This window comes from Vicugna pacos, chromosome 8 (genome assembly GCF_048564905.1).
Source record: "Vicugna pacos chromosome 8, VicPac4, whole genome shotgun sequence".
Classification (NCBI taxonomy): Eukaryota; Metazoa; Chordata; class Mammalia; order Artiodactyla; family Camelidae; genus Vicugna; species Vicugna pacos.
This window is the reverse complement of record NC_132994.1, coordinates 43736839-43754110: the sequence shown is the minus strand read 5'-3', so window position 1 is coordinate 43754110 and position 17272 is coordinate 43736839. Positions and strand designations below refer to the sequence as shown.

The 17272-nt window shown below is 35.6% G+C and overlaps 1 protein-coding gene across 1 annotated transcript in view; it reads right to left on the bottom strand.

Annotated features, from left to right (window-relative positions):
* The window catches only part of HSF2 (heat shock transcription factor 2), a 165853-nt gene that overhangs the window by 95782 nt on the left and 52799 nt on the right, over positions 1 to 17272 (bottom strand). The window contains exons 5-6 of the mRNA XM_072965811.1: positions 8396 to 8566; positions 6688 to 6789 (exon numbers count right to left, since the gene is read on the bottom strand). The gene's annotated coding sequence lies outside the window, so the exon portion shown is untranslated. The remainder of the gene's footprint in view (positions 1 to 6687; positions 6790 to 8395; positions 8567 to 17272) is intronic.

The window sequence follows — 17272 nt, the reverse complement described above, 5'->3', positions numbered from 1 at the left end:
TTTACAAAATTACTGAAAAATAATGTTAACCATAGTGAAATACTATATTTTACTGGGTTAGGCAGACTATCTCACCTTATTTGTAGTTTAATTACACAATTTTTATTTAAATTGTTTTTCAATTTGTTTTATTTCAGTGTCAAAATTTGAGAGGTAAAACTAAGGTCATTAAAAAATGCAGAGTAGTACAAGAAGTGGAGTATCATTTGCATAGCATATGTCCAGATGACTGCTCAGCTGGAAGCAATTTAAATTACAAGGTGTCTTTATCTTTTAATAGCTACTTTTACTTCACTAAATGAGAGTAAGGAGCCATATTTTGCTTGCCTTACTAAATGATATGTTGCAACAAAACTATTTACAACAGGCAACAAAATTCTCCATTTTTAGTGGAGAAAAGCACTTTGAAGTTTCAACATAGCTTCTAGAAGCAATATTTAATGAGAAGTCCAAAGGACCCTTGCAGGAGAAGATACACAAGAAGCAGTCATGTTGCTCATTGATTTCTCAGTGTTTTTGTGTCATGAACCTAAATGACTGCTTCAACTAGCTACAGATTTTTAAAAACCTTTTCTTCATTGTTCATCAAGGTAAAGGATAAAACAGTTCTCCTGACTGATAAAAAGTTTACTGTTGTTATTTACCAAAGACTCATTCTTAGTTCAGTGTTAATTTTGTTTATGCCTCAAGTAATCATGATGTTGTTTGCTCACTAGAATGCCTATTGCTTCATTCCAACAGTAGGTAATATTTAGTTAATAGTCAGAATGCTTTAATCAAAAATACAAGCATGCCTTAAGAATAAAATCAGCAATTGTAGGCAGTTAACAAAATGTTTAAATTTTTGTTTTCCTAGTTCATCCATGAATCTTTTTTTTAAACATTTTTTTAATTGAGTTATAGTCATTTTACAATGTTGTGTCAAATTCCAGTGTAGAGCACAATTTTTCAGTCATACATGAACATACATACATTCATTGTCACATTCTCTTTCACTGTGAGCCACCACAAGATCCTGTATATATTTCTCTGTGCTACACAGTACAATCTTGTTTATGTATTCTACATTTTGAAATCCTAGTCTGTCCCTTCCTACCCCCATCCCCCTGGCAACCACAAGTTTGTATTCTATGTCTATGAGTCTGTTTCTGTTTCGTATGTAAGTATGTATTAATTAATTAATTAATTAATCTATTTATTTTTTAGATTCCGCATATGAGCGATTGCATATGGTATTTTTCTTTCTCTTTCTGGCTTACTTCACTTAGAATGACATTCTCCAGGAACATCCATGTTGCTGCAAATGGCATTATATTGTCAGTTTTTATGGCTGAATAGTATTCCATTGTATAAATATACCACTTCTTCTTTATCCAGTCATCTGTTGATGGACATTTAGGCTTTTGCCATGTCTTGGCTATTGTAAATAGTGCTGCTATGAACATTGGGGTGCAGGTGTCATTTTGGAGTAGGGCTCCTTCTGGATATATGCCCAGGAGTGGGATTCCTGGGTCATATGGTAAGTCTATTCCTAGTCTTTTGAGGAATCTCCATACTGTTTTCCACAGTGACTGCACCAAACTGCATTCCCACCAGCAGTGTAGGAGGGTTCCCTTTTCTCCACAGCCTCTCTAGCATCTGTCATTTGTGGATTTTTGAATGATGGCTATTCTGACTAGTATGAGGTAATACTTCATTGTAGTTTTGATTTGCATTTCTCTGATAATTAGTGATGAATCAGTTATGATATTAGGCAGGTAGATATTAAAGAAAAGGGGATTAAAGACCTAAATGTAAGATCAGATACTATAAAACTCCTAGAGGAAAACATAGGCAGAACATTCTTTGACATAAATCACAGCAATATTTTTTTGAAACAGTTCCTAGAGTAATGGAAATAAATCCAAAAATTAACTTTAAAGCTTTTGCACAGCTAAGGATACCATCAACAAAATGAAAAGAGAACCTATAGAATGGCAGAAAATATCTGCAAATGATGTGACCCACAAGGGACTAATTTCCAAAATATACAAACAGCTCATACAGCTTAATATCAAAAAACAAGCAGAAGACCTAAATAGTCATCTCTCCAAAAAATATATCCAGATGGCCAACAAGCACATGAAAAGATGCTCAACATCACTAATTGTTAGAGAAATGCTAATCAAAACTATAACGAGATATCACCTCACACCAATCAGAATGACCATCATTAAAAAAGTCTGCAAACGATAAATACTGGAGAGGGTGTGGAGAAAAAGGAACCCTCTTACACTGTTGGTGGGAATGTAAACTGATGCAACCACAATGGAGGACGGTATGGAGGTTCCTTAAAAAACTGAAAATACACTTAGCATATGATCCAGCAATTCCACTCCTGGGCATATAACCAGAGAAAAATATAATTTGAGGACACATGCACCCTAATGTTCACAGCAGCACTATTTACAGTAGCCAAGACATGGAAACAACCTAAATGTCCATCATCAGATGACTGGACAAAGAAGTTGTGAGATACACACACACACACACACACACACAGACACACACACACACACACAATGGAATACTACTCAGCCATATAAAAGAATAAAATAATGCCATTTGCAGCAACATGGATGGACCTGGAGACTGTCATTCTAAGTGAAATAAGCCAGAAAGCGAAAGAAAAATACCATATCACTTGTATGTGGAACTTAAAAAAAAAAAGAACAGAAATTAACTTATCTACAAAACTGAAACAGACTCACAAACATAGAGAACAAGCTTATGGTTACCAGGGGTAAAGGAGGTGGGAAGGGATAAATTGGGAGATCAAAATTTGCACCTCTTGGGGAGTGATGGAAATGTTAGCTACCTTGATTGTTGTGGTGGTTTCATGGTATATACATGTTATCAAAATTCATCAAATTGTACATCTGAAATATGTGTAGTTTACTGTACAGGATACCACAAAAAAAGGTGTTAAAAATAAAGATAAGGGAAAATCAACATGCATTTAAGTAGTATTAGGAAGTCAGCTTTTAAAATTTAATAATGGTGTTAACTTTCAAAGGGGCCTGGTTAGATTTTTTCACTGGAAATTTTACTAAAGAGAATAGACACAATCAGATCCATGTGAGAAACTTCTCTTTTTTACTTTCAAGTATTTACTCTATAATTTAATTTAGCTACTAAATACTGGCCAACACTTTTTTGTGTATTTTACTACATTTCTCGAAATTGTCTTACTATCTTGAGAGCTTTGCAACCATACTGTCATTCGTAATTTAAGTAAGTATGCACAGTAGGCTTATTAAAACTACATTAAAGGAAATTTTAACAATAAAATTCATTCAAAACCCCTAGAAGTTAGCATGTCTTATTTTTGCTTTTCCCTTCTGTATACACATCTTTTAAAATGATTGTATAGGATATAACAGATGTGAACCTGTTTACAAACATAGATTATAACTGTTAATTTTCTATGAAATAACTCAATTTGCATTAATTTCTGCTGTTCCAGTGGGTAGAGACTGGAAGTTAGGTAACTTCCATCCATCCTGGTGTTTCCTCTAGCTCTCTGCAGTTATGCCAGAGTTCCAGGGACTTCTCCAGGTGTGCATGTGTGTGTGGCAGCAGTGAGTATCTTTTCATTGTTCTAGAAATGACACCCTGTGTTCCCAGATAAAGCTCTTTCAGTTCTAGAAACTTTCTCTTGCTTCTTTTCCACATCTGGGCATGGGGATCATTTGAAGGAGTAAATTTGTGTCCAAATGTACCATAAAGCCATTTATCCTTAAGTCTTGTTTCTTCCTGGTGCTATTATAAAGCAGGAAACAGTCTCTCTTTTTTCTTAGAATCCCTAAACTTCTATTTCTTTTTTTTCCTTCCCCTTATTGGCTGGTGGGTGAGAATATGGGAGGGAGCTGTCTATTTTGTTCCACAAATCAGCTTTGGGGTGGAAGACTTAGTGATAGTAATGGCAACTGAGTGTTGAGTGGTAGCTAAAGATTTCCATCTTTCTCCTCTTCTAAGTCATCTTCATTTTAACTAGTTCTACTATGGTAGATCACATCTTGGATCAGCCCTCTGGTTAAATAAGAATGGAGAAGTTGGAGGTGGGATGCTGTTCCTAGGCAAAAAGTGATAGAAGAGAAAGATATAGAGATGGAAGGAGAGAGGATGTTTCCAATGAATGGAACAGCAAGGGAAGACAAGTTTGTAGGAGAGTTTTAGTGCTGGGAATGATTCAGTGGGTATGACTCAGTGTCCTGTCTATTCAAACTTGCATCCATACACACTTAATAGAAACCTATTAGGACATAAATTCCAATGTGCTGTAGACACTCTTTAAAGTGTGTCTGCCAATAATAAAACCTGATAAATAGTGGCTGAGAGAGACCTCACCAAACATCTATATGTTCCCTTTGCAGTTAGATGGAGACCACGTATCTAATTGTGTTTAAGGGATGATGGGTAGAAACGATGCATGCGAATTATAGTTCTGACCATGGCTGGTCCTTTAGGACCTTCTAGTAGCATTTTCTACTGCCACAGCAACCCTGAAACCCATGAGTTGAGATGGAGAGAACCTGAACTCCCCGAGTCACCACATGAAAGAGAGATGCTATGAAGTGCTCCCTAGCTAGTATCAAGAAGTTACAAATTAACTTCGGTATATTAAGCCCCTGATCCTTGGGGACTTATTTGCTATGGTAACGAAGACCACCTGATTCTAACTAATACAGTTTGGAAGGTAAGATGAGTATTTTTTTGTATTGCCATTCTGTTACATGAGTCTGTATCATAAAAATATTCCCTGCAAAGCCCCTTTTCTTTTTTTGAAAAGTAACATCTATTGGTTCTTTTGTTTTAAAAGTTATAAATCATTGGCCATAGGAGAGGTTCTTGACAGAGAAACCAAAAGCCAAATTGTTAGGCATTTCTGCCAATTGAAGAACAATTTGGAATAAAGTTAAAGCAAGTTAAAAATTATAAGTTAGTGGAGAAATATGATTCCATTAGAAAAAATAAAGGTTTATGAACAACATTTTGGTGGTATGCCTATTCCATAAAATGAGGTTTTTGTCAAGATCTGGAGGTCATTCAGATAGAGGCAGTTTTTTTATCATTAAAAATTGATTTAAATGTTCTCTATTACCTCAGTGAGGTTCAACATCTACTATGGAGAGGTCTCACATGAAAGCCCTACATTTCATTTTTATTTAATGTGGCTATAACCAAAAATCTGAAAAATGTTAAGTTTAGGAGATCTCAATGTTTTGGGATATAGAAGGCTTTAGCAGTTTCTATAATCAGTTTATAAGTGACAGTAATTCAATTTAAAAAGTGAATATTGGGGGAAGGGTATATTATAGCTCAAGTGGTAGAGTGCATGCTTTGCATGCATGAGGTCCTGGGTTCTATCCCCAGTATCTCCTCTAAAAATAAATAAACCTAATTACCTCTCCCCCTGCCACTGCCAAGAAAAAATAATTAAATAATACAATAATAAATAAATAAAATATAAAAAGTGAATATTTTTCTGAGTAAGAATTTAGATTCTCTGGTTTTCTCCTTCCTTCCCTCCAACCTTTCATCCCTCTTTCTTCCTTCCTTTTTCCTTCTTTCACCCTTTATTCCCCTTCCTTCCTTCCTTCCTTCCTTCCTTTCTACCTTCCTTCCTTCCTTCTTTTTGTTCCTCTAATTCTAGAAGAGTTTATTTTCCATTTTTATAATCCAATAAACACTGAAATGAAGGTCCTATAAAATACTTTTCAAATATTTGGAATAGTCTTTGTAAATCTGTTTAATTTTTTCCATCTCCTTGAAATCCTTTCACAACATTAGAAGTATATTTCAGATCTTTTTCAGGCTGTCACACTGTTATTTCTGTGATTTGTTTTATTTGCAAAGGAATTTTACTTCTTTAGAACTTTCTCAGGTAATTGTCTTGTGTTCTCTTATATTAATAAATTTATATAATTTTCCCACACATTATATATAATAAAACCTTATTACAACTGATAGAGATATTTAGAATAAAATGAAAAACATACTCTTAAAGTATATTCCTTAATAGTCATTGTAGTTGTATTTTCACAAATGCTATAATTTAAATTTCAGGGTTCCATGGTAAATGAGTGAGAATTTTAAAAAGAAGGCGATTATTCTAAGACAGCTATGGAAAAAGGAATAAGACAACAGCTGACGACAAAGTACAATTTAATATCAGAATTTAATACCACTAAACTTCCCTTATAACTTAATCAGATGTTTTGCAATCTCCCGGTACCCATCTAATGGCAGACATATTAATGAGAAGAAGGTGGTGGTAGTGGTGATGGGAGGATGTTAGTTATAAAGTTAGCCCTCAAAGCGAAATCATATATAGTCACAATCACCTTTTTGAAAATCACTAAATAGCCAGTAGGTCATCAAGATAATTTTTTGTTTGCTGACTTCCCTTTCCCTGGGTCAGCGGAGGACAAGGAATTTTTATGTCCCCCTGTCACTCCTCGGCTAAAATCTTTCACTGGCTTCTCACTATTCCTAAGACAGTGATCAAAGTCATTAACATGGTGTATGAAGCCCTGCCAATTCTGGCTCAGACTTCTACTCCAACCTCATCTTGCCCCAAGCTCCCCACTGGCTTCCTTTTAATTTCTTGAATGCTTTTTCCTTTCCCTTTAGAGTTCCACCCACCTGCAGCTGCTTCACCGGTGACTTCTTTCATCTTTTAGTACGCTGCTTGAACATTTTTCCCTCAGTGAAGGTCCACTTGATACCATGTCATCCTGTTTTGTCCTATTGTAACAATATAATCTTTCTGTCATAGCTGTGGTTTAACATGTATTCGTGGTGCTCTGATTAGAAATCAGCTCCCCACCCCCGCCCACCCTCCAGGTAGATGGAGCACTCTGTGATGACAGGGTCTGTGTTTTGGCCTCCTGGTTCACAGATGGCCATCCTGTTATGTCCTCACATGGCAGAAGGCACCAGGGGGCTCTCTGGGGTCTCTTTTATTCATCCAGTTCATGAGGGCTTCACCCACAACATAATTTCATCATATGAAATTCTAGGGGACACAAACATTCAGTCTATTATAAGAACAAAGCTTTGATTGTAAATCTGAAATTATCTGTATTCAGATACCTCCCTCAATGGGCCTAGATTTGAGTCCTGTTAAATTTAGTACTGAACACTAAATTTTCAGCTTGCTTGGAATATATTACATAGTTTTGATAACATAGTTTCAATGAAAGAATTTACAGATTTCTAAATAGTGGACCAAACGTCACATTTACAATCAGGTTTTGCTGTCCTTTCCTGAACTGACTGCTGGTCTAGAAATCAAATCTCAAATTAGTGGTATTTACTCATGCCCAACTATATATATTATACTCAAAGGAAATAATATGCTTTGAAAAAGGACTGAAATTTCTGGGTAGTCTTTAAACAAAACTACAATCTATTTTTTTTTTTGAGAAGTCTCATTCAAAGATCAAAAAACATGTAATTAGGAGATAGGCTCCAGTTTCCAGAAATAATCTTTAGTAACTGATTGAAGAATGTCTATTTGAAGGCTATATAATAATTTGAAGTCACAATTTGCTTAATACTGGCTTCTTTGAATAAGAAGCCAATTATCAGCTTATGTTTCAAACCCTATAGTGCTGTTCCCTCATTTCAAGCCAGCTGACCCCACTGTTAACTTGAAAAGTTTGATGTGTTTATGTATGTGTGTGCACATAAGATGTGTAGCTCAAATTTACATTTCCAATTCAAAAAATGTCCAGACACCCATAACATATAAGTAAAAGAAAAGGTAATTATGTAAAGTATGTATCCCAATAGAAAAAAAAAACACAACTGCTTGGCAATAGTATAATACGAAAGTATATGTGATAGAGACTCTTTGTACCTTAGCTACGTCTAAAACTACTACGTTATTTACTATTCCTCCATGGAGGCAGGACGTAGAGTGATTAAGATATAGGGTTACAGAATAGGCCAATCTTGATTAAAAATCTCAGCTTTATCACTTTCTACTCATGTGACCTTGGAATATCATTAAGACTCACCTTTCTTATCTGAAAATGAGGCTATATTAGGACCATCCTCATAGAAATATAGTAGATCTTAAATGGGACAATGTATGCAAAAAACAGCTTAGTGCCTGGGACATAATGTGTTTGCAATTAAAGTCATTGTCAATATTTTTATTACTCTTCAGAAAAGAAATTTTCAATATTTCCCTAGAGTAATGATTAGATTTATTAATATGAAACCTTAAGGTTCTCTATTTTTGCTCTATATTCCCTTCTATTTCATTAAATTATTTACAGAAACAGTATAAATATATAGAGGATGGATCGAGTGTCTTGGACAAAATAGAAGCTGATTTTCTTACATGTGATAGTCCAGAAGTAAGTGGATGATCCAAGGCAGAGGTGAGCTCTGTTCAATGAGGTCATCTAGGAATCTGGTTTTCTTTCATTTTGTTGTCCACTGTCTCCTAGCAGGAAGTCTTCTCTTACATAGCTGGAGCTGCTTCACTAGCACCTTGCTCATGTTCTAGGCTCTTGGGGGAGGGACAAAAGAGAGATAAACATCTTCTTTTTAGAGGACTGGCCCAGACATGGCATATTTCAATTCTGTGCACGTCCCCACTATCAGAATATAGGCACACAGAGACATCTATTTTTAAAGAAGGATGCAAAAAGCAGTCTGTTGTGTGACCCTGTGCCAGGAGAAAATGTAGGACTTCTATGACTAAAGTAAAGGGGACAGTTAACACAAGTCATGTAATATAATGCAATAGATCTGTTGGACCAGAGGTCAACATAATTGGGAATCTGACTTGGGTCAGTTCAAAGTACTCTTGTGACCTTGAGATCACTGAGCTTCCACAGGTCTTGGCTTTCTCCAGGTCTCCCTGCTTTACTTCTTTGCTGTTAGGATACTCTTTAATCCTTCATCATAGGACATAATAATAAATTTTATTGAGCACTTGCTATGTGCTGGACACTAATCCAGATATTTTTATTATCTCATTTAATATTCTCAACAACCCTGTGAGGCAGGCATTACTACTGCCACCATTTTATAGACAAGGAAACTGAAGCATGGAAAAGTAAAGTAATTTGTGCGGGTGGGATTTGATTTCAGGTTTCTCAACTCCAGAGCTCAAGCATTTATATGGAAGTGGCAACTAGTTTAACCAAAATGTATTAGTTTCTTAGTTCTGCCTTGGCAAATTACTATAAACTTAGTGCCTTAAAACAGCACACATTTATTATCTTACAGCTCTTTAGTTCAGAAGTATGAAATGGGTCTCATGGGGCTACATCAAGATTCGACAGAGCTGGTTCCTTACTAAGGCTCTAGAGGAGAGGTTTCCTTGCCTTTTCAGTTTCTGGAGGCCAAATGCTTTGCTTATGCTCCACTAGCCAGCAACTGCATCACTCCAAAGTTTGCTTCCATATCGCATCTCCTTCTCTCACTCTTCTGTCTCCCTCTTAAGGACCCTATAACTATACTTAGGATCCATCCACCTAATCCAGGATAATCTCCCCATGTCAAAATCCTTAACTTAATCACACCTGCAAAGTCCCTTTTGCCATGTAAGGTAAAGTATTCACAGGTTCCAGGGATTTAGATGTGGACATCTGTGGGGAGCCATTATTCTGGCTACATAATGCCTTTTCAAAGGATGTCAGTAACTTATTAACAAATCCAATTGACTTCCTCAGGCTTTACCACATACTCTCTCAAAACTCTTCCCACCCATAATTTCCTAATTACAACTTGCCTGAATTTCCACCCTCCTTGATGACTACTCTCTTTTCAATTACTTCTCTTACCTTCCTCACTGTAGGTGTTTCCCAAGGACCTGTTTTCATTCTTTAGTCTTTTCATTCTATAATATTTGCCTTGGTATCCTCTTACATATCTTATAGCAGAATCTGTAATTAACATAACATTTATATTTGTGTCCTCAACCTTGGTTTTGCCATTGAGTTTCAGGGCAATATTTTAAAAAAATGTCTGGTTATCTTTCCATGACTGTTCTGACCATTCAAATTCAGCCTTTCAAAAGGAAATTACAGTCTGGTTTCCCAGATCTGCTGTTCTCTTGAGTTTACTCTTTGCTGATGGTCCTTCATCTTCACAGTCATTCGGTCTCATGAATTCAGTGCCTTCTTAGACTCCTCTGTCTCACTTGTTCCTCAAAATATATGGATTCTACTTGTATATTACGTTTTCCTTTTTCCTCCTATTTGCTCCATTCCACTACCATTCTTAAAGTTCTCTCGCCATGTCTGTCTCATTAGCATACCAATCCATTTCACACATTGCTACTAGATTTATTTCCCTAAAACTGAGCTCTAGTCTTATTATACCCATCCACCTCACATAACCTTGTTAACAGAACTGTCTAGTTTTGTAGAACCTCCTTCATCTACTTTCAACATTATTTCTTTCTATGTGTATTTATATACTTTTTGTTTCTGAAAAACTGGACTCTGTTTCCTATTCATCATGCACTTTGCTATCTCTGCCCCCTTGCTCATAATTCCCACATACTTGGAACATTTGTCTTAACCATTTAAATTATCCAAGCCCAATCCATTCTTTAGGATCTTGTTTAATACTACTATCAGGAAGCCTTCAGGTAATCTTTTGCTTTTTGAATTATCAGGTACTGTCCCATCTTTTATAAAATGTAACACCTTTTATGAATTTACATAGTTAGTTTTTAAAACATCACTGAGGAAAGTTTGTGTTTGGCTTATCACCCAATATAGGTTGTTTAAGAAATATTCCTAAAGCATGAATCTGTGAAATAGGAAAGTTGGACAAGAGCAGTGATTTTCAATCTGGAGAGTGAGGGAGGAGTGTAAGACTCTTTCATGGATGTGACTGTTTCAAAAGGTATATTAAATATTGTAAAATACTTGGAAAAATTAAAGACCTATTTTTAAAGTAGAAATATTGACAGAGATCATGTTTTTGTTATTGTCATACTTTGTAGGGAATGCTAGTCTTGGCTTTGAAGCCAGGTCCTCAGTTTTGAAGCCTGGCCAGTCCAGGCAATAGTTGGCAAGTTACTCAACCTCTCTGTTTCTCATATTCCTCCTCCAAAAAGCTGAGAAATAATGATAGCTACCTCACAATGCACACAGAACAGTGTCTGGTGCATGATAAGTCTCCAATACATCTGTTGCTATTATTTCTCAAAAATGGTCTTCGCTTTAAAAGATTGAGAAGCACTGGGCTACATAGTCTTTACCATCGCCGTATCCCTAAAATTCTTTCATTCGGATACTAGTTTAATTTTGCCTAATCTCTATTGTCATGTGGATTTATATATCGTTATAAAACAATAGCTATTTCATCTTTAGTATAAGGTTTTTGTAATCATAAATTATATGCTTTTGAAACACTCATTTTGAAGCAATTCTATCTGATTTAGTTTTTCAGTTTATGGCAATAAGCTTATAAAAAATAAAGGCAGGTTTGCTTTTCTTTAAATTGTTTCGGCAAATTCATCTTCTATTGCTCCTTCTTCCAGTTTGGAGTATAGACTTGTCCTATGGTACTTACAACTCTTGCTTGTGTGTGTGTGTGTGTCTGTGTTTAGTGCATTAAATTCACACAAAGTGTAAGTAATTATGCCATGCTTTATCCTATAGGTTGCTTATATTTGAGAAGCTTACTTCCTGCCCCAGGCTGTTTAACTTGCTACTTTGAGAGAAATATTTTCATTTTTGTGATTTTAATGTCTGAAGTATTTATCAACTACATGCACTACATAGACCATGTGAAGATGCATACTCTGGGAAGAAGTAGAAAAGTATCTGTTTTTTATGTTCTAAAAGTATGCCAGTATTTGTTAGGTGAGCATGGCTGGGCAAATAGTAAATCATTGTGCTAAAAATTTCCATTTGAAGAAGGTTGCTACTGAAAGATTCTAATTTAGTACTATTTTTTCATATTCATACTATACTTGAGAGCATCATTTTAGCCATGCTGAAATTGTTAGGACTAACGCAGACATGCAGTTAGAATACATTAAACCTTTTTTTTTGTTTAGAATACATAAAACCTTTACATTGTGAGTAATTATTATGGTATGAGGAAGTCAACAGAGAAACTTATCTGTAACATAAACTTGGAATGTGTTTTTTAAGTTGATAAACATTTACATTGATTCTTTGCTACCGAATTCAGATATGACAAAGCCTCTGTAAATATTATCTTGTGATTTAAAAATTCAAAATGTACTTGTTGAAATGTAAAATTCTAGCCTCTTTAGAATATAATGATGTCTCTTTTAGTTTTCTTGTCTCATTTGTTCTCAGATTGCAAATATGGAATTAGTCTTCAATCTTTACTCCAATTTGGCTAGGGTAACTTGCTTACAGAAATCTCCCAATTTTTAAACCACAAACTAACAAGCTAAAATGCTTCAACCAAAAGATCTGGTATACTTTAATAATAGAATCCTCACCGGTGGTGTTGCTGGTAGGTAAAAAAAAAAAACGATTTTTTTTCCAATTCACTGTCAAAATGTACTGACAACTAGGAAAATGGCTTATTTTATAAATAAATATTTTCAACATAAGCATAACTGAAAAGGAATAGACAGGGCATGGTAAAATTAGCTATACAGTTGGTAAGTATTATAACAAATATTCAACTCATGTGCATAGTTGACATAATTTATTTGTATTTTAATTTTTATGTTCTATAATAAAAATGTATAACTGAACTGGTTCTTAACTTTGGCCACATGTAAGAATCACTTGGGGAGCTTTGTAAAAAATGACCTATTCACATGAGAATCTCAGAGTGAATTTGGGACATTCACAATTTTTATAAGCTCCCAAAGAGATTCCATTGCTCAATCTGATTTGAGAATCACTGGAATAAATACTTTGGCTTTACCGTCTATGTTGACATACGGGAATGTACATAACACCTTCATATATATATATATATATATATATATATACACACACACGCACACACACACATATATATATAATGCACACATTTACATACACACACAGAGATAATAAATGATATATCATTTCTTACTTTTTCATATGTGATTTTTACTGATAATAATAGCATTTATTAAAAAATAATAGCATTTATTACTGTAAGGCTGACATTTGAGGAGCTAAATGTCAGCGACTTGTCATTAGTGCTCTTAATGCAATTTCTACTTAAACCTCATTGTACCCTTATGGAGGATGCATTCTCTCCATTTTAATAATGAAAACACTGAGGCACAGAGATGCCAAGTTACTTATCTAATGTCATACAACTGATAAGTTGTAGAGCCAGAACTTGAAAATGAGCCCTCTGAATTCAGATTCTCAGCAGTTAATCATTTTGCCACATGGCATTTAATAGTAATTTACATGTTACTAATTAGTAGTTATAGGAGGAAAAACTTAGATGACAATTAAGACCACTGTGAAAATAAAGATAAGGTCATGAGAGATATTTACTGCTCTTTATATTACTTGATACAAGAAAGTGAATTTACTAAAGTTATTCTAGGTTTAAGCATTTTTTAAAATACAAAATGTGTCTGGGTTTAAAAGGTCAAGTCCAACTAATATGAAGAGATCTCAGAGATCATTTGGAAGGTTTTAACACACAGGGAACTTTCTCTTATATTCTTTTATGGGAATGCTGGCTGATAAACCAAATCTGTTTCCCACAGGAGCTCTTTGTCCTTGATTTCAGGAAAAAAAAAAAAAAAAAGAAATATTTTGGGTAAAGTTTCACAAAGCCTGTAGATGGCAGCAACTTTCCGTTCTTGGGCATTTGCTCGTCACGCGCACCTCGGACTGAAGGGCTGACTGAAATTAGGTGTAGGACCACAGCCTGTGCTGGCTGTGTGCTAAGTACACAAGTGGACGTGTATTCTCTATTTGGCTTTCCAAAAGCAATTTTCTGTTATTGGCTTTGAAAAGCGAACCCATACTCTTTATTTGAATAAGGATTGAAACACACTTGTCTGGATCTGAAGGAAAAGCTGAACCAAAGGCAGGTCACTGTCAACAAAAGTAGTATCAGGGAGCATTCTATTATCATTCTTTGACATTGCATTTAGCAGTTACACACTTTTTCTAAATACAGGGATCTGTATGATTTATGTGGAATTCCCAAAGCAATGATCCAGTAAATTTACTAACATTTTGAGTAAATTTGCTTCACGGATCTTGCATCTCATGATTGCTTTCTGCTCTTGGCATTTTCTGCCTAATATACCACGTAATATGGTTCAAATAGGGAGTTTTATTTTGTCAAATCATTCACTGGAGAAGCTAGTGAAGGCTTTAACTGTGTATTAAACAAATCGAAGCCATGGATGGTTTGGGTTGCACTGCTTTTGAAGGCTTTATTAGTGTTGTCGAGGAAAAAAAATCATCCATGCTCCCATTGCTCTTCAAACAAATTTACTTAAATACCTTGAATGCTCCTTATTTTTATGTTAAATTATATGGGAGTATTAAGATGGCTATAATTGAGATGACTCCCTGTGATCAGTATCTCTCTTTGGATTGATTGACTGGTAATGATGAGAAAGGATAGTCTCATTAATATTTTGTAATATAATCAGAATATAAGAATTGTAATTGAATTAGCTCTCCAGCCCACGAAAACATTTGGAACTTCTCCAGCACTGTCTGAGTTTAAAGAAACAGAGAAAAATGTTTTGTGAATCTGATCCTCCATGGGTGACTGATAGATAAGTTTTGGCATAACTGTATTACCCAGGCTGGTTTCTGACATCTGTGGGGTTTTTTTGTTTGTTTGTTTGTTTTTTTGATCAGTGGGCCAGAATACAAATAAATATTTTTGGAAGCAGGACACCTTGTTCAAAAGGTGACAACTCCAGGTAAATATTCATGTTTACTAAGACAAAATAAGAGAAGAGATGAGCCAAAAACATTAATGAGAGCTTGTTTTCTTTATGAAGTTGGTCCTAAAAGGAAAATGAAAGCTAGTGAGCTCCAGGGATTTGCCCCATAATTAGTTTTACACTGTCATGGACACAATGAACATAAAGTGATGCACAATTTATATAATAGAATGCCTTTACAATTCTGACATGTAAGGGCAAGAGAAACATCTGCTTTCTGTTGATTTAGTGGAGAAGTTTCTTTACATAACTATCTCTAGGGATATGATTAGCATCACAGAATCATTTTATAGTAAGATGCTTAATGGGATAACTTTATTCTACGACAGAACTGTCATCCAACAATTTTTTTATTGTTTAAAATAAAAGAGACTATCAAGGTAGTCAGTTTCTATCATTTATAGAAGTGTTAAATGAACCAGAGAAAAGTATCTGTTCCTCTATCCTTAACAGCATCATGTTCAATAACACAGCTAGATAGTAATAGGGGTCCAAACAAACTTGACCTCAGTGCCATGAATCAAATTTCCTAACAGCACTTTCTTTTTAAAAATTTATTGATATATAGTTGACTTACAGTATTATATTGGTTTCAGGTGTATAACATAATGATTGAATATTTTTATAGGCTACCATACAGAATTATTATAAAATACTGACTATATTCTCTGTGCTGTATACTATACCCCTGTGGCTTACTTATTTTATAACTGGAAGTCTGTAACTCTTAATTTCCTTCACCTATTTCGTCCCTCCCCACTCCCCTGTGGTAACCACTAGTTTGTTCTCCATATCTGTGAGTCTGTTTTTGTTCTGTTTGTTTGTTTTGTTTTATAGATTCTACATATAAGAGAAAACATACAGTATTTATCTTTCTCTTTCTGACTTACTTCACTAAGCATAATAACCTCCAGGTCTATCCATGTTTTCACAAATGGCAAGATTTTGTTCTTTTTATGGCTGAGTACTATTGCATTGTGTATGTATAGAAACCACATCTTCTTTATCCATTCATCTGTTGAAGGGCAGATAGGTTGCTTCCATATCTTGGCTACTGTAAATAATGCTGCTATAAACCATGGATTTTTTCAAATTAGTGTTTCCATTTTATTTGAATAAATACTCAGGAGTAGAATTGCTGGATTGTTGGTAGTTCTCTTTTTAATTTTTCAAGGAAACTCCACAGAGTTTTCCATAGTGGCTGTAGGAATTTAAATTCCAACCAATAGTGCACAAGTGTTCCCTTTTTTTTTTTTTTTTCTGTTATGATTGGGAGATTTCTATTATCTGTCTTCCAGGTTGCTTATGCATTCTTTTGTATAACCTACTCTGCTGTTAATTTCTTCTAGTGTGTTTTTCATTTCAGTTATTGTATTCTTCAGCTCTGATTAGTTCTGTTTTTATTTTCTAATTTTTCATTGAAGATCTCACCATGTTTCTCTATTCTTTTCCTGAGTTTGGTGAGCATTTTTATTACAATTATTTGGAACTCTTTATCATGTATAATACTTATCTCCATTTCATTAGGTTTTTTTTTTTTTCTAGGTTTTATCTTGCTCCTTAGTTTGGAACATATTCTTCCATCTTCTCATTTTGTTTTACTTTGTCTGCTTAGCTCTGTGAAATTAGGTGAGACAGTTACTTACCTAGTCCTGAAGATATGTCTCTGCATGGGAGCATTCGTATGCAGTTTGCATGTATCCAGTAACTTTGGTAGGAGAGCTGGATCTTAAGTGAGCTGGGCCTGGGCTTCTCCGTTGGTGCACTGGCGGTCACGGCTTTGGTGGTGGATAAGACTGGAGCTGTAGGAGCTGGAGCCACAACCCAGTGCAACACATGGCTTCTCTCATACTGCAATAGCAGTAATTATCTTGGTAGGTGGTGGGGCTGGGGTTGGAGGGATTGGAGCTGCACCCCCGTATGGTCTGTAGAGTGTGCTGGGGCAGTCTTGGCAAGCCAGCCGGAGCACCAGGCACTTTTCAATCTGTTGCCTCTGTGCTGGGACCAGGAGTGAGCAAGTCCGTGCTCAGGCCCTTTAAGAGTGGAGTCTCAGTTTTCTTTAGCCTTCTGGTAAGCCCTACTGGTTTTCAAAACCAGGCAAGGGGCCTTGTTTTCCCAGGTCCAGACCCTAGGGACCATGGTGCCCAATGTGGGGCTTGAACCCCTTGTTCTTTAGGGTGGATCCCCAAGCTTGTGATGTGCCCCTCATCCTCTGGGTAAACTGCCACTGGGGGGTGTGGATCCCAACCAGATTGCTTCTCTTCCCCTCCTACCAGTCTCAGTTGTATCCTTAGTTGTAGAATAGCCTTTCAGCTAGTCCTCAGGTCATTCTGAGAGAGT